At 50.7% G+C, this 22,229-nt stretch overlaps 1 long non-coding RNA gene across 1 annotated transcript in view; it reads left to right on the top strand.

Moving 5' to 3' along the window:
- LOC308579501 overlaps window positions 1–22,229 on the top strand; it is a 93,326-nt gene that overhangs the window by 45,917 nt on the left and 25,180 nt on the right. The window lies entirely within an intron of this gene.

Genomic DNA, 22,229 nt, shown 5'->3' with positions numbered 1-22,229 from the left:
CTGATTCTCCGCCCCTTGTGCACCAACTTAATATCCTAGCCCTGCTCCACCTTTTCCGCCTGACTGTTCTCCTCTGGGTCCCTCTGCCCCCCGGGGTTTCTTCCTTCCGGGATTCTTCTGACGCTGACCCGGACCCTCCTGCCTCCTTGCGCCGGGCTTTAGGACCTGGCTCCCTTTTCTGGCTGCCTACTGCGTCACTTTCCTGTGCATTTGAACTTGGCGCGCGCGCCCAACCTTCCACTTTCCGTCTGACCGTTTCTTCGCTCCCTGATGGAGGTGTGGCCACTCCTGACTCGTGCCCTCCCCCCTGTTGCGAGCTGCCAGCGCTTGATCTCTGGCGCTCTTCCTCTTCCCTGCTCTCTGGCTGTGACGCTGGTCCCGATTTCCAACTGCTCTCCTCGGAGTCCCCTCTGGCCCTATCTTCCTGGGGTGTCCCCCTAGGCTCCCCCCTTGCCCTGACCACTGGTGCTCCTTTCTGTGAATCTTCTGATTCACTGGAAAGACTCGGAGATCTCGGGTCGTCGTCATCACTCATCTTTTCTTCTGCCTCCTCCCCCTCGCTCTCTGTTTCCTCCCTTGCCCTTGCCTCTGCTCCTGAACCCCTGACATCCATCCCCCCTCGAAGCCCCCCGTTCCCCCCTCCCCTCCTTCCGGTGCGGGAACTGGGTGCTGCTGTGTCAGAGGGACGAACGTCGGATACAGTTCGCTTCCCGTGGCGGGCCTCCATCTGAAGTCTCCCGGTTCTGCCTCCCTGCTCTCGTCGACGACGGTCACCTCCGCTTCCATCTCTGTGCCGCCGTGCTCGAAACCAGGGTCGTCCCCGAAAACGTCCATGTCCGTCTCTCCCTCACTTCCTCCTGGCGGCGTTGCTCGTCCTGGACCTTCCAGCCACTTCTTGCGCCACTGCTCCTCTGGTCTATCGTCCCACCAATACGAGGGTTCTGAGGCAGATCCCGAGGGTGACCCCTCCGGGGAACGGGCGTCTCGTATCGGGTCCTCGTCCGAGTCGAACCCCCGGAACGTGCTGGCAGAAAGCGTTGGCGTGAAAAGCCAGTCGTCGAAAAAGTCTGCTGGCATTGGTCTATGTGGGAAGAGGGCATGAAACTCGTCTTTGAGCAGAGGTTCATCCAAGGCGTAGCCCGGCACCCAGCTGTTCGCACTGGCCGGGGTGCCCTCCTTGGCGAGAAGGTATTCTACCCCTTCTTCCCCCCATCTGGAGTCCAAAATCTCCGTGACTTCGTTGATGCGTTCCTTCTGTGCCACTCCCGCGTGCCCGGTTCCTTCTCTGAGCGGACTCGGTGCCGTTCCGGGTTCCTGAAACCTGTGCGGTGCCTTGTAGGGAGTGAGCACCGATCTGTGGAACACCGGATGCATTCTGGAACCCTCCGGAAGCGCCAGCCTGAAAGCCACCGGGTTGACCTGCTCTTCGACTTGGTAGGGCCCCAGTTGCTTATGCCCCAGCTTCTTCTTGGCCAACGACCTGGCCGGCACTGCGTGGGCTGCTAACCAGACCCAGTCTCCCACATGGATCTCTTCGCCAACCCTTCTGTGTTTGTCCGCTTGCACCTTGTATGCATGTTTGGCCAGCTCCAGGTGTCGCCGCAGCTGATCGTGGACCTCCTGCAACTCCGACGCGAACGCATCTGCTGTCTGCGGCTCCCCCTCCCCCCTCCTTTCCAGTCCCGGGAAGGTTCTGGGGTGCCTCCCGTTGTTAGCGAAGAACGGCGTGACCCCCGTGGACACGTGCTTCGTGTTGTTGTAGGCAAACTCGGCGAGCGGCAGGTAATCCACCCACGTCGCAGGCTGTTGATTCGCATAACATCTCAGGTACTGCTGCATGATGGCATTGACCCGCTCCGCCTGCCCGTTGGTCTGCGGGTGTCTCGCCGACGCCAGGTTGATCTTGACGTTCAGGAAGCCCATCAGCTTCTGCCAGAAATTCGAGATAAACTGTCGCCCCCGGTCGGACAGAATAGACCGTGGCAGACCGTGAACCTTGAACACGTGGTCTATGAACAGTTTGGCGGTTTGCTCCGCCGTGGCCACCTTCGCACACGGAATGAAATGCGCCATCTTGGAAAACAGGTCCACCACCACCAGCACTGCCGTCTTGCCTCTCGAGCTGGACAGATCTGTGACAAAGTCCAGAGCCACCCTTTCCCAAGGTTCGACCGGAGTTTGCAGCGGTTCCAACAGTCCGGCCGGCGGTCTGTGCACTGGCTTGGCCCTCTGGCAGGTGTCACACCTCGCCACGTAGTCTGCGACCTCCCCTCTCATTCCAGGCCACCAGAAATCCCTGGCTACCAATTCCACGGTCTTCTCCTTGCCAAAGTGCCCGGCCGTGGGCGCGTCGTGCAGCTGCTGCAGCACCTTGGCGCGAAGTTCGTCTCCCGGCACGTAGATGGCCCCTTTATGGATGAGCAATCCATCTCGTAGCTGGAAACCGTCGGCCGCAGCCTTGCCCCTTTGCACCTCTGCCATCTTTGCTTGCGCGAAGGAGTCATCCTGCAACGCTCGTCGCACCGCCTCCAGGTCCACGGTGGCCGCGGCGCACGCCCACACTGTTGGTGCGAAGATGTGCATGGCGGCCGCTGGCGTTGCGTCCTCCAGATACTGTGGCTTACGGGAGAGGGCGTCCGCCATGATGTTAGTGTCCCCCGGGACATACTCTATGCGGAAGTCGAAGTTCGCAAAGAACTCAGCCCAACGTATCTGCCTCTGGTTTAGGAACTGTGCCGTGCGCCAGTGCTCCAGATTCTTGTGGTCCGTGCAAACCTGCACCGTGTGCTTGGCGCCGATCAGGAAGTGCCTCCACGCTTTGAACGCTGCATGAATGGCCAGCAACTCCCTGTCCCAGATGGTGTAGTTCTGCTCGGACTTGCTGAGCTTCCTGGAGTAAAACGCTCCCGGTCGCCAGACCCCCTGCTGGTCCTTCTGCAGCAGGACCGCCCCCACGGCTCTGTCCGAGGCGTCTGTCTCCACCCTCATCGGCCTGCTGGGGTTGACATGAAGCAGCTGCTCTTCCGACGCGAAGAGACGCTTGAGCGCCTGAAAGGACTGCTCCGCCTGCTCTGTCCAAACGAACTTCTTTTTCTTGGAGCTAAGCGTGTCTGTGATGGCCGCTGTCTGCATAGCGAAGCCTTTGATAAACTTGCGATAGAAGTTCGCGAAGCCGACAAACCGTTGGACCTCCTTCCGGTTGCGTGGACTCTTCCAATCCAACACCGCTCGAACCTTGGCGCTGTCCATGGCGAGCCCCTTGTCAGACAGCTTGTAGCCCAGAAAGTCCACCTCCGTCACGTCAAATTGGCACTTCTCCAGCTTGGCGTAGAGCCTATGTTGCTTTAGCCTGCTCAGCACTTCCTTGACGTGCCCGTCATGCTCCCGCTGCGATTCCGAAAAGATCAGGATGTCATCTAAGAAACAGACGCACGTCTTGTAGAGAAGTCCCGCCAACACGTGATGCATGAAAGCTTGAAAAACGTGGGAGCCATTTTGCAATCCAAAAGGCATAACTCTATATTCGTAGGTCCCCAGTGGCGTGAACATGGCCGTCTTCCACTCATCTCCTTCCCGCATGCGAATGAGGTTGTACGCCCCTCGCAGGTCCAACTTGGTGAACACTTTCCCCTTCCGCACCTTCGCTAGGAGGTCGTCGATTCGGGGCATGGGGAAGTCCGATGGCTTGGTCCCACTGTTTAAAATGCGATAGTCCACGACCAGTCTTTTTTGGGGCGTGTCTCGCTTTTTAACAAAGAATACAGGACTGCCCCCCGCTGCCTTGGACTCTCGGATGAAACCGCGCTCCAAATTATGATCTATGAACTCCTTGAGTTCTTGCAGTTCGTCCTCTGACATGGAATACAGTTTCCCTTTAGGCAGCGCCGCCCCCGGCAGCAGGTCAATTTTGCAGTCATATGGTCTGTGAGGGGGTAGTCTGTCCGCCTCCTTTTCGCAGAAAACTTCCAAAAATTCTGCGTACTTGTGGGGAATCGCTTGCAGCGTTCCTAGCAGCAGCTGTGACTCCTCTTCCTCTCCTTCCTGCCGGGGCACGATGCAGTGTTCAGCACAAAAGGAAGAGCCGAAGATCAGCTGCCTCTGGTACCAAGCCAGCGTTGGGCTGTGCTTGTCCAGCCAACTCATTCCCAATACAATGGGCGTATCCGATAGTTGAGTGACATTGAAGCTGATGACTTCCTTGTGATTCCCAAGTCGCATCACCATCGGTGGCGTCTGCTTCACCACTTGCCCCCCTAGCAGCTCCCTGCCATCCACCGTGACAACCTGCAGGGGCAGTGTGGCCGGCAGCAACTGTATAGCGTGTTTGTCGACAAATTCCTGCCCTATAAAGTCCGCATTGCTGCCCGAGTCCACGGTGATTGGCACGTCCATGGTGATGCCATTGGGCAGCTGGAGAGATGCGGTGAGCCTCACTACTGGTTTGGGCGGGAGGGGGTTCACGGGCTGTAAAATCTCTGGGGACTGCGGCACTAACACGTCTGGCTGGGCCCCAGTGCCTCTTCCTCCAGCCAGACTGCGTCGTTTCCCTGCTGTGGTCCACCTTGCTGCGTCGCTGCAGTCACCATTGCTGAGGCTGCAGTGAGCTTGTGGGGCCTCTGGGGACACTCTTTCGCCATGTGCCCTGGCTCCTCACAGACGTAACACTTCCTGTTCCCTCTAGGAGGCTTCGCTTTCACTGCTGCCGGTGCTAGGGCTCTGGTTGCTGACTGAGCCCTTGCACCTCCAACCTCCATAGGTTCCGCTCCTCCTCCTGGTGGAGGCGTGGATTGCGCCCGCGCTGCGTCTCTGGGAAGGAAGGAGGGGCCCCTGGCTGGTTCGCGCCCTCCACGCCCTTTGTCCCTGCTCCACGGACGTTCTTCCAGCCGCACCCCCACTGCCAGTGCCCTCTGAACGACCTCCTGGGTGGTCCGGGGTCTCACCCCCCTCGCGATTTCATCTTTAATCGAGCTGTGCAGCCCCTCCCAAAAGAGGTCTCTCACAGTGGCCGAATCTCTGTCCCATTCCAGGGCACTGACCAAAGCGAAAAAGCGGGCATGATATTGCCTTACGCTGGCCCTCCCTTGCCTTAGTCCATGCACCTCCTTCCGGGCAAGATCCACGTCAATGCTTGATAAAAAACACCCATCCATCGCTTTAATAAAGGCATCCGCATTTTGGAGCGCCGGATCCTTATCCCTCCATAGATTGCGCAGCCATGCTTTAGCATCCCCATGCAAATGGGACATGATGAATCCCACCTTCTCTTGCTCATCTCTAAAGTCTTTATTCAGCAGTTGCAGTGCGCACAGTACATCTGCTCTAAAGTTGGGATACTGTTGCAGGTTCCCATCGAAGTGAGAGACCAGACCGCCTGTACGTCTCGCCAACCCAATTCCCTCCTGTCTGGGTGTCTGCTTTGTAAGCACGTCTAACCTGACTTGGAGATCCCTGCAGGCGGCAGCTGCCTCCTCCTCTCTCTTCCGGGATGCGAGAGCCTCTGCATTCAGTTGTGACACTGCTTTTCTGAGTTCCTCTATCTGCTGCTCAGCCGTCATGTCGGCTGCCGTTCGTGAGCTCGCTGATAGGCACCTGCTTCTCTCCCCTCCTCGAGGCTGTAGATGCCCACACTTGGGAGACGGAGCTTACTGTCAGAGCTGCTCGAGGATCCTAGCTCACAGAGGATCACGCTAGCCAGCGATCATTAAGTAAAAGTCTTTATTGAGTTACAGTTTCCATTTTCAAGCTGCTGCGTGCAACTCTACGTCTAGTAGCTAGATCGGCGAAGCTCCGTCTGATTCTCCGCCCCTTGTGCACCAACTTAATATCCTAGCCCTGCTCCACCTTTTCCGCCTGACTGTTCTCCTCTGGGTCCCTCTGCCCCCCGGGGTTTCTTCCTTCCGGGATTCTTCTGACGCTGACCCGGACCCTCCTGCCTCCTTGCGCCGGGCTTTAGGACCTGGCTCCCTTTCCTGGCTGCCTACTGCGTCACTTTCCTGTGCATTTGAACTTGGCGCGCGCGCCCAACCTTCCACTTTCCGTCTGACCGTTTCTTCGCTCCCCGATGGAGGTGTGGCCACTCCTGACTCGTGCCCTTCCCCCTGTTGCGAGCTGCCAGCGCTTGATCTCTGGCGCTCTTCCTCTTCCCTGCTCTCTGGCTGTGACGCTGGTCCCGATTTCCAACTGCTCTCCTCGGAGTCCCCTCTGGCCCTATCTTCCTGGGGTGTCCCCCTAGGCTCCCCCCTTGCCCTGACCACTGGTGCTCCTTTCTGTGAATCTTCTGATTCACTGGAAAGACTCGGAGATCTCGGGTCGTCATCACTCATCTTTTCTTCTGCCTCCTCCCCCTCGCTCTCTGTTTCCTCCCTTGCCCTTGCCTCTGCTCCTGAACCCCTGACAGTATCGGAGCTAAACATTATAAGTTAAGAGCATTTGCAGATGACCTAGTATTGACTTTGCAAGAGCCAAACACTAGTACGAAAAAGGTCCTGGAAATAATCCAACAGTTTGGCCAGGTAGCTGGATTTAAGTTGAATAAACAAAAAACCAAAGTTTTAGGAAAAAACTTAACAGATACGGAAAAGGAGAAATTCCAAGAGGAGACAGGGTTGACGGTGGTCAAGAAGGTGAAATACCTAGGGGTTTATTTGACATCTAAAAATGTGAATTTGTATAAGGATAATTATGAAAAATGTTGGTCAGAGATCAAAAAAGATCTAGAAATATGGTCAAATTTGAAATTGTCAATGTTAGGCCGAATCGCAGTGATTAAAATGAATGTATTGCCTAGAATGTTATTTTTGTTTCAGACCTTGCAGATTCTTGACAAGATGGAATGTTTCAAGAGGTGGCAGAAAGATATTTCGAAATTTGTCTGGCAGGGCAAAAAGCCCAGAATCAAATTTAAAATATTGACAGACGCTAAAGAAAGAGGGGGTTTTGCCCTGCCGGACTTAAAATTGTACTATGAGGCAGCAGCTTTTTGCTGGCTGAAAGAATGGATGCTCCTCGAGAACACAGACATTTTGGATCTGGAAGGTTTCAACAATGCTTTCGGTTGGCATGCATATCTATGGTATGATAAAATCAAGCTGCATAGCGCCTTTAAAAATCACATTGTTAGAAAAGCATTGTTCAATGTTTGGATAAGATATAAAGATCTGTTTAAGATCTGTTTAAGATATAAAAGATCACGCTAGTACTGCCGGCTAGCGTGGTCCTCTGTGAGCTGGGACCTGGAAGCGGTTCTGACAATTATATATTCTAATTTTAATAATTACAATTACAATAAGAAAAGTAATCAAAATTACAATAAGAAAAATTGCAATCATTATTATAATTATAATCACGATAGCAATGGTAGAGCTAGAAGGGACCCTGGTGGTCATCCAGTCCAATCCCCTGCAATGCACACACAGGACATACTAATGGATTCTTTCTGCCCCCAGGGAGCAGAGCCCCCACCCTGCCTTGCGGGGTGCCGTCACTTTGCATTTGTAGGACCGGGTCTGGATTGCGGAGCTGCCCGTTGGTGGGAGAATGAACACCGAAAGAGCAATCCAAGCTTATTTGTCCTCTTTCTATTAACTAAAACACCTATGCTTGATTTGGGCTGATAACATTTCGCTCTGTGATTTTTGGTTGAATGTGCATTCTAACCCCCAAAACAGCTATTTGAAATAAACCCAATCAGAGCGTTTTCATCTTCTTTCTACGTAGATGGAACGCAAAACACCTTATTGCTTTGTTTGGGGGTGATTCTGGTGCTCACCCAAAAAACACCATGTAAATTCCAACTATGATTCTATGAATTGAAATAAGCCCAATCGAAACTTATTCCTCTTCTTTCTACGCATATGGATGTGGAAATATGGCGTTTTGTTATTTTGGTCTCATTACATACACTTTGCGATTTCTGGGTAAAAGTGCATTAATACCAAAGAACACGACTTTGAAATAAGCGAAATCCAAGATTCTTATTTCTATGTAGATGGAACCGAATACCTGTTTTGCTTTCTTTAGGCTTATTACACTTTGCTTTGTTATTTGTGGGTAAATGAACACCGAAAGAGCAATCCAAGCTTATTCGTTCTTTCTAGAGATGGTTGATTTTGGCTGATAAAAAACATTTCACTCTGCGATTTTTGTTGCATGTGTATTCTTTTTGCTTTGGTTGTGTGATTCTAGTGCAAACCCAAAAAACACCCTGTGAATTGAAATAAGCCTCGAAGCTTATGCGTCGAAGCTTATGCGTCTTCCATATGCGGAGAAAGAAGCGGAAATATGGTGTTTTGTCATTTTAGGCTCATTACACTCACTTGGCGATTTGTGGGTCAATGTACATTAGAACCAAAGAACACGACTTTGAAATAAGCGCAATCCAAGATTCTTCTTTCTATGTAGATGGTATCCAAAACAACCTGTTTTGCTTTGTTTATGCTTATGACACTTCGATTTGCAGTTTGTGGGTAAATGAATACCGAAATGCAATCCAAGCTTATTCGTCCTCTTATGATTGAGATTAAGTTAAACAACCTATGTTTGATTTTGGCTGATAACAAACATTTCACTGCGATTTTGGGTTGAATGTGCATTCTTTTTGCTTTGGTTGTGTGATTCTAGTGCAAACCCAAAAAACACCATGCAAATTCAAATAAGCCCTCTCGAAGCTTATTCGTCTTCTGGAAGAAGCATATGGAAGAGGAAATATGGTGTTTCTTTATTTTGGTCGCATTACATTCACTTTGCGATTTTTGGGTAAATGTGCATTAACACCAAAGAACACGACTTTTTAATAAGCAAAATCCAAGATTCTTCTTTCTATGTAGACGGAACCCAAAACAACCGGTTTTGCTTTCTTTAGGCTTATTATACTTTACCTTACCTTTACTGTTAACCAACCAACAGGCTGTCTCTGGGCAGACTACTATCTCTGAGGCAGACTTCTCTTTTCTGGGCAGGCTTCTTGGGAGAAGGGGGCGAGCCTGTTAGTCCACCAACGGGCAGCTCCGCAATTCAGACCCGGTCCTACAAATGCAAAGTGACGGCACCCCCCAAGGCAGGGTAGGGCCTCTGCTCCCTGGGGGCAGAAAGTATGTGCCTGTGTGTCTATGCATTGCAGGGGATTGGACTGGATGACCACCAGGGTCCCTTCTAGCTCAACCATTCTGGGCTTCTACCTGTGTCTCTGTGTTTAGAAAGAAAAATTGCTATCGTGATTATAATTATAATAATGATTGCAATTTTTCTTATTGTAATTTTGATTACTTTTCTTATTGTAATTGTAATTATTAAAATTAGAATATATAATTAAATAATAATTATAATTATTATAATTATTGAACCAGATAAAGCAGATAAATTTAATAAATTATCTCTACTCTCATGGTCACTTTTCTTTGCTCTGGCCGGAAAGAAGCCGTGCAAAAATACTGTCTCTCAAACCCTGGATCCACCAATTGCTGGGCTTCTTCACCTTCCTTGCTGCTCCCCTGGCACTGCTCCTCGCACCCACCTCCGGCTGCGTACGCTATGTTGTCCACCGCAAGACACGGGTTCAGACTAGCAGCTTTAAGTCTGCATTCCTGCCAGGGAGGAATTCGAACCCACCACCTGCTGAACGCCTCGCCCAGAGAGGCATTTCAAAGTGGCAGGGAGTTCCAAAGCCCCCCCCGGCACTGTAGCAGTGAGTCCCAAAGGGGTCATTGGGATTTCTTTTTCATGCTGAAAAGCCCCATATCTTTATAGGGCATCCAGTGGCAGGCAGTCCCAAAAGTGGACAAACACTGTCACCTTTAAAAGGAGTTTAACAGGAATAACATAAGGAAAATTCATTATTATAGCAACTCCAGTGGCAGGCAGTCCCACAGCCCCCAAACTTTCTGAGAAGGCTTGCCTGAAACTTGCCACCGCTGTCGACCAGAAGCTTCTCCTCTTGCCAGGCCCAACCAGAACTCGGTGCCAGCTGAGAGATGAAAAGAAGAGTCAGGTGGGCAGTGGATTCAAGTGCCGGAGTCTCTTCCTTTGGCAGGGAGTTCCATTGGCCCAAGCAAACCCTGACTTGCCACTTTCTCCCTGGAAAGCTGGTAGTGGTAGCGGAAGAGTCTCGCTTGCGAGGCGGGTGGCACGGCGCCCACCTGGACGGAGACTAGCACCCTAGAAAATAGAAAATACTTATCGGGAGAGAAAGAGAGGGCTGAATCAGCTCCGTTCACACCCAGCCGGGTGTAAATTGTTATTGGGATGATTCATTCCCATCCCCTCAGCCCACCACACAGGGTTGTGAGCTGGAGGCACTCAATGGTCATCCCTCCTGACCCGGACACTTAGGGGTGCCTTGTGTGAGCCCCACCTTCATCACCCACCTCAGCTCAATCCCAGCTCCACCAATCGCCGTGGGGCATCCTCCAGCTTCAGGTGTCATATTCAAAATCGCACAAGCCTGAGCGGGAAACCACATTTTCAGGAGTTCTTTAATAGAAGTATGGGATAGATACAAAAATATATTGGAGCCAAAAGTCCCTTATTGTCTATCTGTCCTGGAGGTAATGAGTGTTAAGAAAATTAATATGAGAGGTAATTGGAGTACATATGGTGAATTGGTAATTAAAGAAGGAGGAAAATGGAAATTGAAACCATTTGAACAAGTTAAAGATTATGTATATGATTGGTTGCATTACTTTCAAGTAAATGAAATGTTTAAAAAAGACTTAAAAGAAAGGGGTTATGTAGAAAAAGAATCTAAATTTCAAATAGACATAATAAACAATTAATATAAAACTCGGTCAAAAATGTATAAGATATTGTTGGAATGGCATACGAAAGATGAAGAGGTTAAATCGGTAATGATACAGTGGGCCAAAGATTTTGGGTATAATATTCAATTTGATGAATGGGAAAAATTGTGGAAAGAGAATATAAAATTTACTGCATGCACGGCACTGAAAGAAAATGTTATGAAAATGTTTTACAGATGGTACAGGGGGCGCAAATCCACGGGTTAGGGGGCGCAAATCCACGGGTTAGGGGGCGCAAATTACTTGCCTTGCCCCGGGTGCTGACAACCCACGCTACGCCACTGACTTTTGCAAAAAAAACGGAGGCTTTTCTTTTAGAGATCTTAGGAATGGACATAAGAAGAAAAGACTGTAAACTCTTTCAATATGCAGCAACGGCAGCCAGAATCTTGTTGGCCCAGAAATGGAAGCAAGAGGAAATACCGACGATAAAAGAATGGAGACTGAAATTGACAGATTATGCGGAATTGGACAAATTAACTGGGAAAATCAGATACACCAAAGACCAAAAGTTCATCGAAGACTGGGGAAAGTTCGTAGATTATCTGAAAAACGTATGCGGCGCTGTCAGGGGTTCAGAAGCAGAGGCGAGGGCAAGGGAGGAAACAGAGAGCGAGGGGGAGGAGGCAGAAGAAAAGATGAGTGATGACGACGACCCGAGATCTCCGAGTCTTTCCAGTGAATCAGAAGATTCACAGAAAGGAACACCAGTGGCCAGAGCAAGGGGGGAGCCTAGGGGGACACCCCAGGAAGAAGGGTCCAGAGGGGGCTCAGAGGGGAGCAGTTGGAAATCGGGACCAGCGTCACCAACAGAGAGCACGGGAGAAGAAGGGCGCCAGGTATCGAGCTCTGGCAGCTCGCAACAGGAGGGAGGGCACGAGTCAGGAGTGGCCACACCTCCATCGGAGAGTGAAGAAACGGTCAGGAGGAAAGTGGAAGGTTGGGCGCGCGTGCCAAGTTCAAATGCACAGGAAGGTGGCGCAGTAAGCAGCCCGGAAAGGGAGCCAGGTCCTAAAGCCCAGCGCAAGGAGACAGGAGGGTCCGGGGGGTCAGCGTCAGAAGAGTCCCGGAAGGAAGAGACCACGGGGGGCAGAGGGACCCAGAGAAGAACGGTCAGACGGAAGAGGTGGAGTAAGGCTAGGTTAGTAAGCTGGTGCACAGGGGGCGGAGACTCAGACGGAGCTTCGCCGGTCTAACCCTTAAGACATAGAGTTGCGCGCAGCAGCTTGAGAATGGAAACTGTAACTCAATAAAGACTTTTATAAAGTGACCGCTGGCTAGTGTGATCCTCTGTGAGCTAGGATCTGGAAGCAGCTCTGACAGTAAGCTCCGTCACACGTTGTGGGCATCTACAGCCTCGCGGACAGAGGAGAAGGAGGGTGCCTACGACTCAGCTCACGAACGGGAGACAATATGACGGCCGAACAGCAGATAGGAGAACTCAGAGAAGCAGTGACACGACTGAATGCCGAGATACTTGCATCCAGGAAGAGAGAGGAGGACGCAGCTGCCGCCTACAGGGATCTCCAGGTCAGGTTGGAAGTGCTTACGAAGCAAGGGCAACTGACACCCAAACCGGAGGGGATTGGGTTGGGGAGAAGAACAGGCGGTCTAGTCTCTCACTTCGATGGGAATTTACAACAGTACCCCAACTTTAGAGCAGATGTACAGTGTGCACTGCAACTGCTGGACAAAGACTTTAGAGATGAGCAAGAAAAGGTGGGATTTATCATGTCCCATTTGCATGGAGATGCTAAAGCATGGCTGCGCAATTTGTGGAGAGATAAGGATCCGGCGCTCCAAACCGCGGATGCCTTTATTAAAGCGATGGATGGCTGCTTTTTGTCCAGCATAGACGTGGATCTTGCCAGGAAGGAGGTACATGGGCTGAAGCAAGGGAGGGCCAGCGTAAGACAGTACCATGCCCGCTTTTTTGCACTGGCCAGTGCCCTGGAATGGGACAGAGATTCAGCTCCAGTCAGAGATCTATTTTGGGAAGGATTGAACAGTGCGGTTAAAGACGAAATTGCAAGGGGGGAGAGACCCAGGACCACGCAGGAGGTCGTTCAGAGGGCGCTGGCAGTGGGAGTGAGGCTGGAGGAACGTCCATGGAGCAGGGACGAAGGGCGTGGAGGGCGCGAACCAGCGAGAGGGTTCTCCTTCGTTCCCAGGGAAGCTGCGCGTGCGCAATCCACGCCTCCGCCAGGAGGGGGAGCGGAACCGATGGAGGTTGGAGGTGCCAGGGCTCAGTCAGCAACCAGAGCCACAGCACCGGAAGCAGTCAAAGCGAAGCCTCCTAGAGGGAACAGGAAGTGTTACATCTGCGAAAATCCGCAGCACATGGCGAAAGAGTGTCCCCAGAGGATCCACAAACACACTGCAGCCTCTGCGACGGTGACTGCAGCTACTCAGCACAGAGACACACAGCAGGGAAACGACGCAGTCTGGCTGGAGACAGAGGCACTGGGGCCCAGCCAGACGAGTCAGTAAAGCAGTCCCCAGAGATTTTGCAGCCCACAGACCCCCTCCCGCCCAAACCAGTAGTGCAGCTCACTGCATCGCTTCAGCTACCCAATGGCCTCACTCTAGACGTGCCAATCACCGTTGACTCAGGAAGCAATGCGGACTTTATAGGGCAGGACTTTGTCGATAAACACGCTATACAGCTGTTGCCTGCCACGCTGCCCCTGCAGGCCATCACGGTGGATGGCAGGGAGCTGCTAGGGGGGCAGGTGGTGAAGCAAATGCCACCAATGGTGATGCGACTTGGAAATCACAGGGAAATCATCAGTTTTAATGTCACCAGACTGTCGGACACGCCTATTGTCTTGGGCATGAGTTGGCTGGACAGACACAGTCCGACGTTGGCTTGGTACCAGCGGCAGCTAGTCTTTGGCTCCTCATACTGCGCTGAGCACTGCATTCTGCCCCGGCAGGAGGGAGAGGAGGAGGAAGCGCAACTGCAGCTGGGGACGCTGCAAGCAATCCCCCACAAATACGTGGGATTTTTAGAGGTCTTCTGCGAGAAGGAGGCGGACAAGCTGCCCCCCCACAGATCATATGACTGCAAGATTGACCTACTGCCAGGGGCGGTGCTGCCCAAAGGGAAGCTGTATTCCATGTCTGAGGACGAACTACAGGAACTCAAAGAGTTCATAGATCATAATTTGGAGCGTGGTTTCATCCGAGAGTCCAAGGCAGCGGGGGGCAGTCCTGTATTCTTTGTTAAGAAGAAGGACACGCCCCAAAAAAGACTTGTAGTGGACTATCGCATTTTGAACAGTGTGACCAAGCCATCGGACTTCCCCATGCCCAGGATCGACGACCTCCTCGCGACGGTACGCAAGGGCCGCGTGTTCACCAAGTTGGACCTGCGTGGGGCGTACAACCTCATTCGCATGCGGGAGGGTGATGAGTGGAAGACAGCCATGTTCACGCCCCTGGGCACCTACGAATACAGAGTTATGCCTTTTGGATTGCAAAATGGTTCCCACTGCTTTCAAGCTTTCATGCATCACGTGCTGGCGGGGCTCCTCTACAAGACGTGTGTCTGCTTCTTGGATGATATCCTGATATTTTCTGAATCGCAGCAGGATCACGACAGACACGTCAAGGAAGTGCTGAGCAGACTGCAGCAGCATAGGCTTTACGCCAAGCTGGAAAAATGCCAGTTCGACGTGACGGAGGTGGATTTCCTCAGCTACAGGTTGTCAGACAAGGGGCTCGCCATGGACAGCGCCAAGGTTCGTGCAGTGTTGGACTGGAAGAGCCCGCGCAACCGGAAGGAGGTCCAGCGGTTTGTTGGATTTGCGAACTTCTATCGCAAGTTTATCAAGGGGTTCGCTATGCAAACAGCGGCCATCACGGACACGCTCAGTTCCAAGAAGAAGAAGTTCATCTGGACGGAACAGGCGGAGCAGTCCTTTCAGGCACTCAAGCGTCTCTTCGCGTCGGAAGAGCAGCTGTTGCATGTCAACCCCAGCAGGCCAATGAGGGTGGAGACGGACGCATCAGACAGAGCCGTGGGAGCAGTACTGTTGCAGCAAGACCCGCAGGGGGCTTGGAGGCCGGGAGCGTTTTACTCCAGGAAGCTCAGCAAGTCTGAACAGAACTACACCATCTGGGACAGGGAGTTGCTTGCCATTCATGCAGCATTCAAGGCGTGGAGGCACTTCCTGATCGGCGCCAAGCACACGGTGCAGGTCTGCACGGACCACAAGAATCTGGAAAACTGGCGCACGGCGCAGTTCCTGAACCAGAGGCAGATACCTTGGGCCGAATTCTTTGCAAACTTCGACTTCCGAATAGAGTATGTCCCGGGGGACACCAACGTCATGGCGGATGCCCTATCCCGTAAACCACAGTATCTGGAGGAGGCGACGCCAGCCGCTGCCATGCACATCTTCGCACCGACGGTGTGGGCGTGCGCTTCGGCTACAGTTGACCTGGATGCGGTGAGGAGAGCGTTGCAGGACGACTCCTTCGCGCGAGCCAAGATGGCAGAGGCGCAAAGGGGTACGGCGGCGACCGGCGAGTTCCAGGTTCGCGATGGATTACTCCTCCGTAAAGGGGCCATCTACGTGCCGGGGGACGATCTTCGCGCCAAGGTACTGCAGCAGTTGCACGACGCACCCACGGCTGGGCACTTTGGCATGGAGAAGACGATGGAATTAGTCGCCAGGGATTTCTGGTGGCCCAGAATGAGAGGGGAGGTCGCGGACTATGTGGCGAGGTGCGACACCTGCCAGAGGGCCAAACCAGTACACAGACCGCCGGCGGGACTGCTGGAACCGCTGCAAACCCCATTCGAACCGTGGGAGAGAGTGGCCCTGGACTTTGTCACGGATCTGCCCAGCTCGAGGGGCAAGACGGCAGTGCTGGTGGTGGTGGACTTGTTCTCCAAGATGGCACATTTCATCCCGTGTGCGAAGGTGGCCACGGCGGAACAGACCGCCAAACTGTTCATAGATCACGTGTTCAAGGTTCACGGTCTGCCGCGGTCTATAGTGTCCGACCGGGGGCGGCAGTTCATCTCGAACTTCTGGCAGAAGCTGATGGGCTTCCTGAACGTCAAGATCAACCTGGCTTCGGCTAGACACCCGCAGACCAACGGGCAAGCGGAGCGGGTCAATGCCATCATGCAGCAGTACCTGAGATGTTATGCGAATCAACAGCCTGCGACGTGGGTGGATTACCTGCCTCTCGCTGAGTTCGCCTACAACAACACGAAGCACGTGTCCACGGGGGTAACGCCGTTCTTCGCCAACAACGGAAGGCACCCCAGAACTTTCCCGGGACTGGAAAGAATGGGGGAGGGGGAGCCGCAAACAGCGGATGCGTTCGCGTCGGAGTTGCAGGAGGTCCATGATCAGCTTCGGCGGCACCTGGAGCTGGCTAAACACGCATACAAGGTACAAGCGGACAAACACAGGAGGGTTGGCGAAGAGATCCATGTGGGAGACTGGGTCTGGTTAGCGGCCCACGCAGTGCCGGCCAGGTCGTTAGCGAAGAAGAAACTGGGACATAAACAGCTGGGGCCCTACCAAGTCGAAGAGCAGGTCAACCCGGTGGCTTTCAGGCTGGCGCTTCCGGAGGGCTCCAGGATGCATCCGGTGTTCCACAGATCGGTGCTCACTCCCTACAAGGCACCTCACAGATTTCAGGAACCAGGAACGGCACCCACTCCGCTCCGAGAGGGAACCGAGCAAGGTGGAGTGGCACAGGAGGAGCCCATCAACGAAGTCACAGAGATTTTGGACTCCAGATGGGGGGAAGAGGGGGTTGAATACCTTCTCGCCAAGGAGGGCACCCCAGCCAGTGCCAACTGCTGGGTGCCGGGTTACGCTTTGGAGGAACCTCTGCTCAAAGACGAGTTTCATGCCCTTTTCCCACATAGACCCATGCCAGCAGACTTTTTCGACGACTGGCTTTTCACACCCACGCTTTCAGCCAGCACGTTCCAGGGGTTCGACTCGGACGAGGAACCGACACGAGACGCCCGTTCCCCGGGGGGGGTCACCCTCGGGATCTGCCTCAGAACCCTCGTATTGGTGGGACGATAGACCAGAGGAGCAGTGGCGCAGGAAGTGGCTGGAGGGTCCCGGGCGAGCAACGCCTCCAGAAGGGACCGATGAAGAGACGGACATGGACGTGTTCGGGGACGACCCGGGTTTCGAGCACGGCGGCACAGAGATGGAAGCGGAGGTGACCGTTGTCGACGAGAGCAGGGAGGAAGAACCGGAAGCCTTCGGTTGGAGGCCTGCCACGGGAAGCGAACTGTATCCGACATTCGTCCCCATGACACGGCAGCACCCAGCTCCCGCACCGGAAGGAGGGGAGGGGGAAGGGGGGGCTTCGAGGGGGGATGGATGTCAGGGGTTCAGGAGCAGAGGCGAGGGCAAGGGAGGAAACAGAGAGCGAGGGGGAGGAGGCAGAAGAAAAGATGAGTGATGACGACGACCCGAGATCTCCGAGTCTTTCCAGTGAATCAGAAGATTCACAGAAAGGAGCACCAGTGGCCAGAGCAAGGGGGGAGCCTAGGGGGACACCCCAGGAAGAAGGGTCCAGAGGGGGCTCAGAGGGGAGCAGTTGGAAATCGGGACCAGCGTCACCAACAGAGAGCAGGGGAGAAGAAGGGCGCCAGGTATCGAGCGCTGGCAGCTCGCAACAGGAGGGAGGGCACGAGTCAGGAGTGGCCACACCTCCATCGGAGAGTGAAGAAACGGTCAGGAGGAAAGTGGAAGGTTGGGCGCTCGCGCCAAGTTCAAATGCACAGGAAGGTGGCGCAGTAAGCAGCCCGGAAAGGGAGCCAGGTCCTAAAGCCCGGCGCAAGGAGACAGGAGGGTCCGGGGGGTCAGCGTCAGAAGAGTCCCGGAAGGAAGAGACCACGGGGGGCAGAGGGACCCAGAGAAGAACGGTCAGACGGAAGAGGTGGAGTAAGGCTAGGTTAGTAAGCTGGTGCACAGGGGGCGGAGACTCAGAAGGAGCTTCGCCGGTCTAACCCTTAAGACGTAGAGTTGCGCGCAGCAGCTTGAGAATGGAAACTGTAACTCAATAAAGACTTTTATAAAGTGACCGCTGGCTAGCGTGATCCTCTGTGAGCTAGGATCTGGAAGCAGCTCTGACAGGCGTGAACACAGCTCTAGTGGGATTTCAAGAGGCACTGTAAAAATAGGGAAATATTGTTAATATGAAATAGTGGGGGAAGGGAGGTATAATGGCAATACGAAAGAAGGGAATGTGTAATTAAAGTTATAAATATGGATGATTATCAGAGACGCTGAAGGAAGTTCAAAAAAGGAGATAATTTGTTGTATTTTGGATAAAAATGTATAATTGCATGGAAAATCAATAAAATTTATTATATATATATATAAAAAAAACCTTATGCAAATAAAGCATTGCTTATTCTTCATCCACTGGTGTGCTTATTGGCTCCAGATCCAGAAATAACCCTGCCCTTGGCAGAACATATACAGTGCTTTTTTTCTGGAGGGGGGGGCACAGAGGAATGCATAAAACATTTTGTGAATGTACTTTTGTCCATTTACTGTATTTATTTTTCCCGGTTTGAACTAAAAAATGGCGATTTTCTTGAGTCAAAATGAGAGTACCCCCAATCATTTTTTTTAGAAAAGAAGCACTGCATATATACACACACACATATACATATATCCGTTTTATTTTTATTTATTTACAAACGGACACCTATATCTAGGTATGTATATTCTTGTATATAAACTTCCGCGGCCCACCCGCCCCATCCCTCCGCCAAGGGGAACGAGAGGAAGGCCACTGGGGGAGAAAGGCAGGTGAGGGCGGGGCGGGGGGCAGGGCTGCCCCCTGGGGAGAGCGGGGTCGAGAGAGAGTGGGCGGGAGAAAGAGAGAGGGCCAGCCTGGCTCGGCACGTCTCTGCTGGCCCAACGTCGCAGCGCCTCTTCCGCCCGTTTCCCTCCCCTTCCTGTCCTCTTGCCTCTCCTCCGGTGGCACCTCCTTCCGGTACCCCTGCCCTCGCCCAAGATGGCGGCAGCACAGGCTCTTCCGCCCGTTTCCCTCCCCTTCCTGTCCTCTTGCCTCTCCTCCGGTGGCACCTCCTTCCGGGTACCACTGCCCTCGCCCAAGATGGCGGCAGCACAGGCTCTTCCGCCCGTTTCCCTCCCCTTCCTGTCCTCTTGCCTCTCCTCCGGTGGCACCTCCTTCCGGGTACCCCCTGCCCTCGCCCAAGATGGCGGCAGCACAGGCTCTTCCGCCCGTTTCCCTCCCCTTCTGTTTGCACCAGAATCACACTACCTAAGCAGAAAGGTTTTCTGGATTCCATCTACATAGGAAGAAGATGAAACGCTCTGATTGGGCTTATTTCAAATAAGTGTTTTTGGGGTTACAATGCACATTCAACCAAAAATCGCTGAGCGAAATGTATGTTATCAGCCCAAATCAAGCATGGGTGTTTTGGTTCATCTCAATTGAAAGAGGGAGAAGAAGCTTGGATTGCACTCGGTTTTCATTCACCCACAAATAGAAAATCGAAGTATCATAAGCATAATCAACGCAAAACAGGTTGTTTTGGGTTCCGTCTACATAGAAAGAAGAATCTTGGATTTCGCTTAATAAAAAGTATTGTTCTTTGGTGTTAATTTACCCCAAAATGGCAAAGTGAAAGTTATGCGACCAAAATAAAGAAACACCATTCCTCTTCCATATACTTCTTCCAGACGACGAATAAGCTTCGAGAGGGCTTATTTGAATTTGCATGGTGTTTTTTGGGTTTGCACTAGAATCACACAACCAAAGAAAAAAGAATGCACATTCAACCAAAAATCGCAGTGAAATGTTTGTTATCAGCCAAAATCAACCATAGGTGTTTAAGTTAATCTCAATCGAAAGAGGACAAATAAGCTTGGATTGCATTTCGGTATTTATTTACCCACAAACTGCAAATCGAAGTGTCATAAGCATAAACAAAGCAAAACAGGTTGTTTTGGATACCATCTACATAGAAAGAAGAATCTTGGATTGCGCTTATTTCAAAGTCGTGTTCTTTGGTTCTAATGTACATTGACCCACAAATCGCCAAGTGAGTGTAATGAGCCTAAAATGACAAAACACCATATTTCCGCTTCCATATGCGGAGAAAGAAGACGCATAAGCTTCGAGGCTTATTTCAATTCACAGGGTGTTTTTTGGGTTTGCACTAGAATCACACAACCAAAGCAAAAAGAATGCACATTCAACCAAAAATCGCAGAGTGAAATGTTTTTTATCAGCCAAAATCAACCATATAGGTGTTTAAGTTCATCTCAATAGAAAGAGAACGAATAAGCTTGGATTGCTCTTTCGGTGTTCATTCACCCACAAATAACAAAGCAAAGTGTAATAAGCCTAAAGAAAGCAAAACAGGTTGTATTCGGTTACATCTACATAGAAATAAGAATCTTGGATTTCGCTTATTTCAAAGTCGTGTTCTTTGGTATTAATGCACTTTTACCCAGAAATCGCAAAGTGTATGTAATGAGACCAAAATAACAAAACGCCATATTTCCGCAACCATATGCGTAGATAGAAGACGAATAAGCTTCGATTGGGCTTATTTCAATTCATAGAATCATAGAATCATAGTTGGAATTGATATGGTGTTTTTTGGGTGAGCACCAGAATCACCCCAAACAAAGCAATAAGGTGTTTTGCGTTCCATCTACGTAGAAAGAAGATGAACACGCTCTGATTGGGCTTATTTCAAATAGCTGTTTTTGGGGTTAGAATGAACATTCAACAAAAAAATCACAGAGCCAAATGTTTGTTATCAGCCCAAATCAACCATAAGTGTTTATGTTTATCTCAATAAAAAGAGAACGAATAAGCTTGGATTGCTCTTTCGGTGTTCATTCACCCACAAGCTGCAAAGCAAAGTGTCATAAGCATAAACAACGCAAAACAGGTTGTTTTGGTTTCCATCTACATAGAAAGAAGAATCTTGGATTTCGCTTATTTCAAAATCGTGGTGTTAATGCATATTTACCCAGAAATCGCAGTGTATGTAATGAGACCAAAATAACAAAACGACATATTTCCGCTTCCATATGAGTAGAAAGAAGACGAATAAGCTTCGATTGGGCTTATTTCAATTCATAGAATCATAGAATAAGAGAGTTGAAATTAGCGTGGTGTTTTTTGGGTGTGCACCAGAATCACAAAACCAAAGCAAAAAGGTCTTTTGGTTAAAATAAGCTTCGATTGGGCTTATTTCAATTCATAGAATCACAGAATCATAGAGTTGAAATTAGCGTGGTGTTTTTTAGGGTGTGCACCAGAATCACACAATCAAAGCAGAAAGGTCTTTTGGCTAACATCTGCATATTGGATTTCGCTTATTAAAATGTAGTGTTCTTTGGTGTTAATGCACATTTACCCCAAAATCACAAAGTGAATGTAATGCGACCAAACTAAAGAAACACCATATTTCCGCTTCCACATGGGTAGAAAGAAGACGAATAAGCTTCGAGGGGGCTTATTTGAATTTGCATGGTGTTTTTTGGGTGTATACCAGAATCAACCCCAAAGAAAGCAATATTTTGCGTTCTATCTACGTAGGAGGAAGATAAAAACGCTCTGATTGGGATTATTTCAAATAGGTGTTTTTGGGGTTAGAATGCACATTCAACCAAAAATCGCAGAGCGAAATGTTTGTTATCAGCCCAAATCAAGCATAGACGTTTTAGTTAATCTCAATAGAAAGAGGACGAATAAGCTTGGATTGCTCCTTAGGTGTTCATTCACCCACAAATTCCAAAGCCGAAAGAAAGCAAAACATTTTGTTTTGGTTTCCATCTACATAGAAAGAGGAATCTTGGATTTCGCCTATTTCAAACCCAGAACACCTTTTTGCTTTGGTTAGGTAATTCTGGTGCACACCCAAAAAACACCACGCTAATTTCAACTCTATGATTCTATGATTCTATGAATTGAAATAAGCCCAATCGAAGCTTATTCGTCTTCTTTCTACTCATATAGAAGCGGAAATATGTCGTTTTGTTAATTTGGTCTCATTACATACACTGCGATTTCTGGGTAAATGTGCATTAACTCCAAAGAACACGATTTTGAAATAAGCGAAATCCAAGATTCTTCTTTCTATGTAGATGGAAACCAAAACAACCTGTTTTGCGTTGTTTATGCTTATGACTCTTTGCTTTGCAGCTTGTGGGTGAATGAACAACGAAAGAGCAATCCAAGCTTATTCGTTCTCTTTCTATTGAGATGAACATAAACATCTATGGTTGATTTGGGCTGATAACAAACATTTCGCTCAGTGATTTTTTTGTTGAATGTGCATTCTAACCCCAAAAACAGCTATTTGAAATAATCTAAATCAGAGCGTTTTTATCTTCTTCCTACGTAGATAGGACGCAAAATACTTTATTGCTTTCTTTGGGGGTGATT

The sequence above is a fragment of the Podarcis bocagei genome, assembly GCF_964188305.1.
Source record: "Podarcis bocagei genome assembly, contig: HAP1_SCAFFOLD_73, whole genome shotgun sequence".
NCBI lineage: Eukaryota > Metazoa > Chordata > Lepidosauria > Squamata > Lacertidae > Podarcis > Podarcis bocagei.
This window is presented reverse-complemented; position numbering and strand designations above follow the sequence as displayed.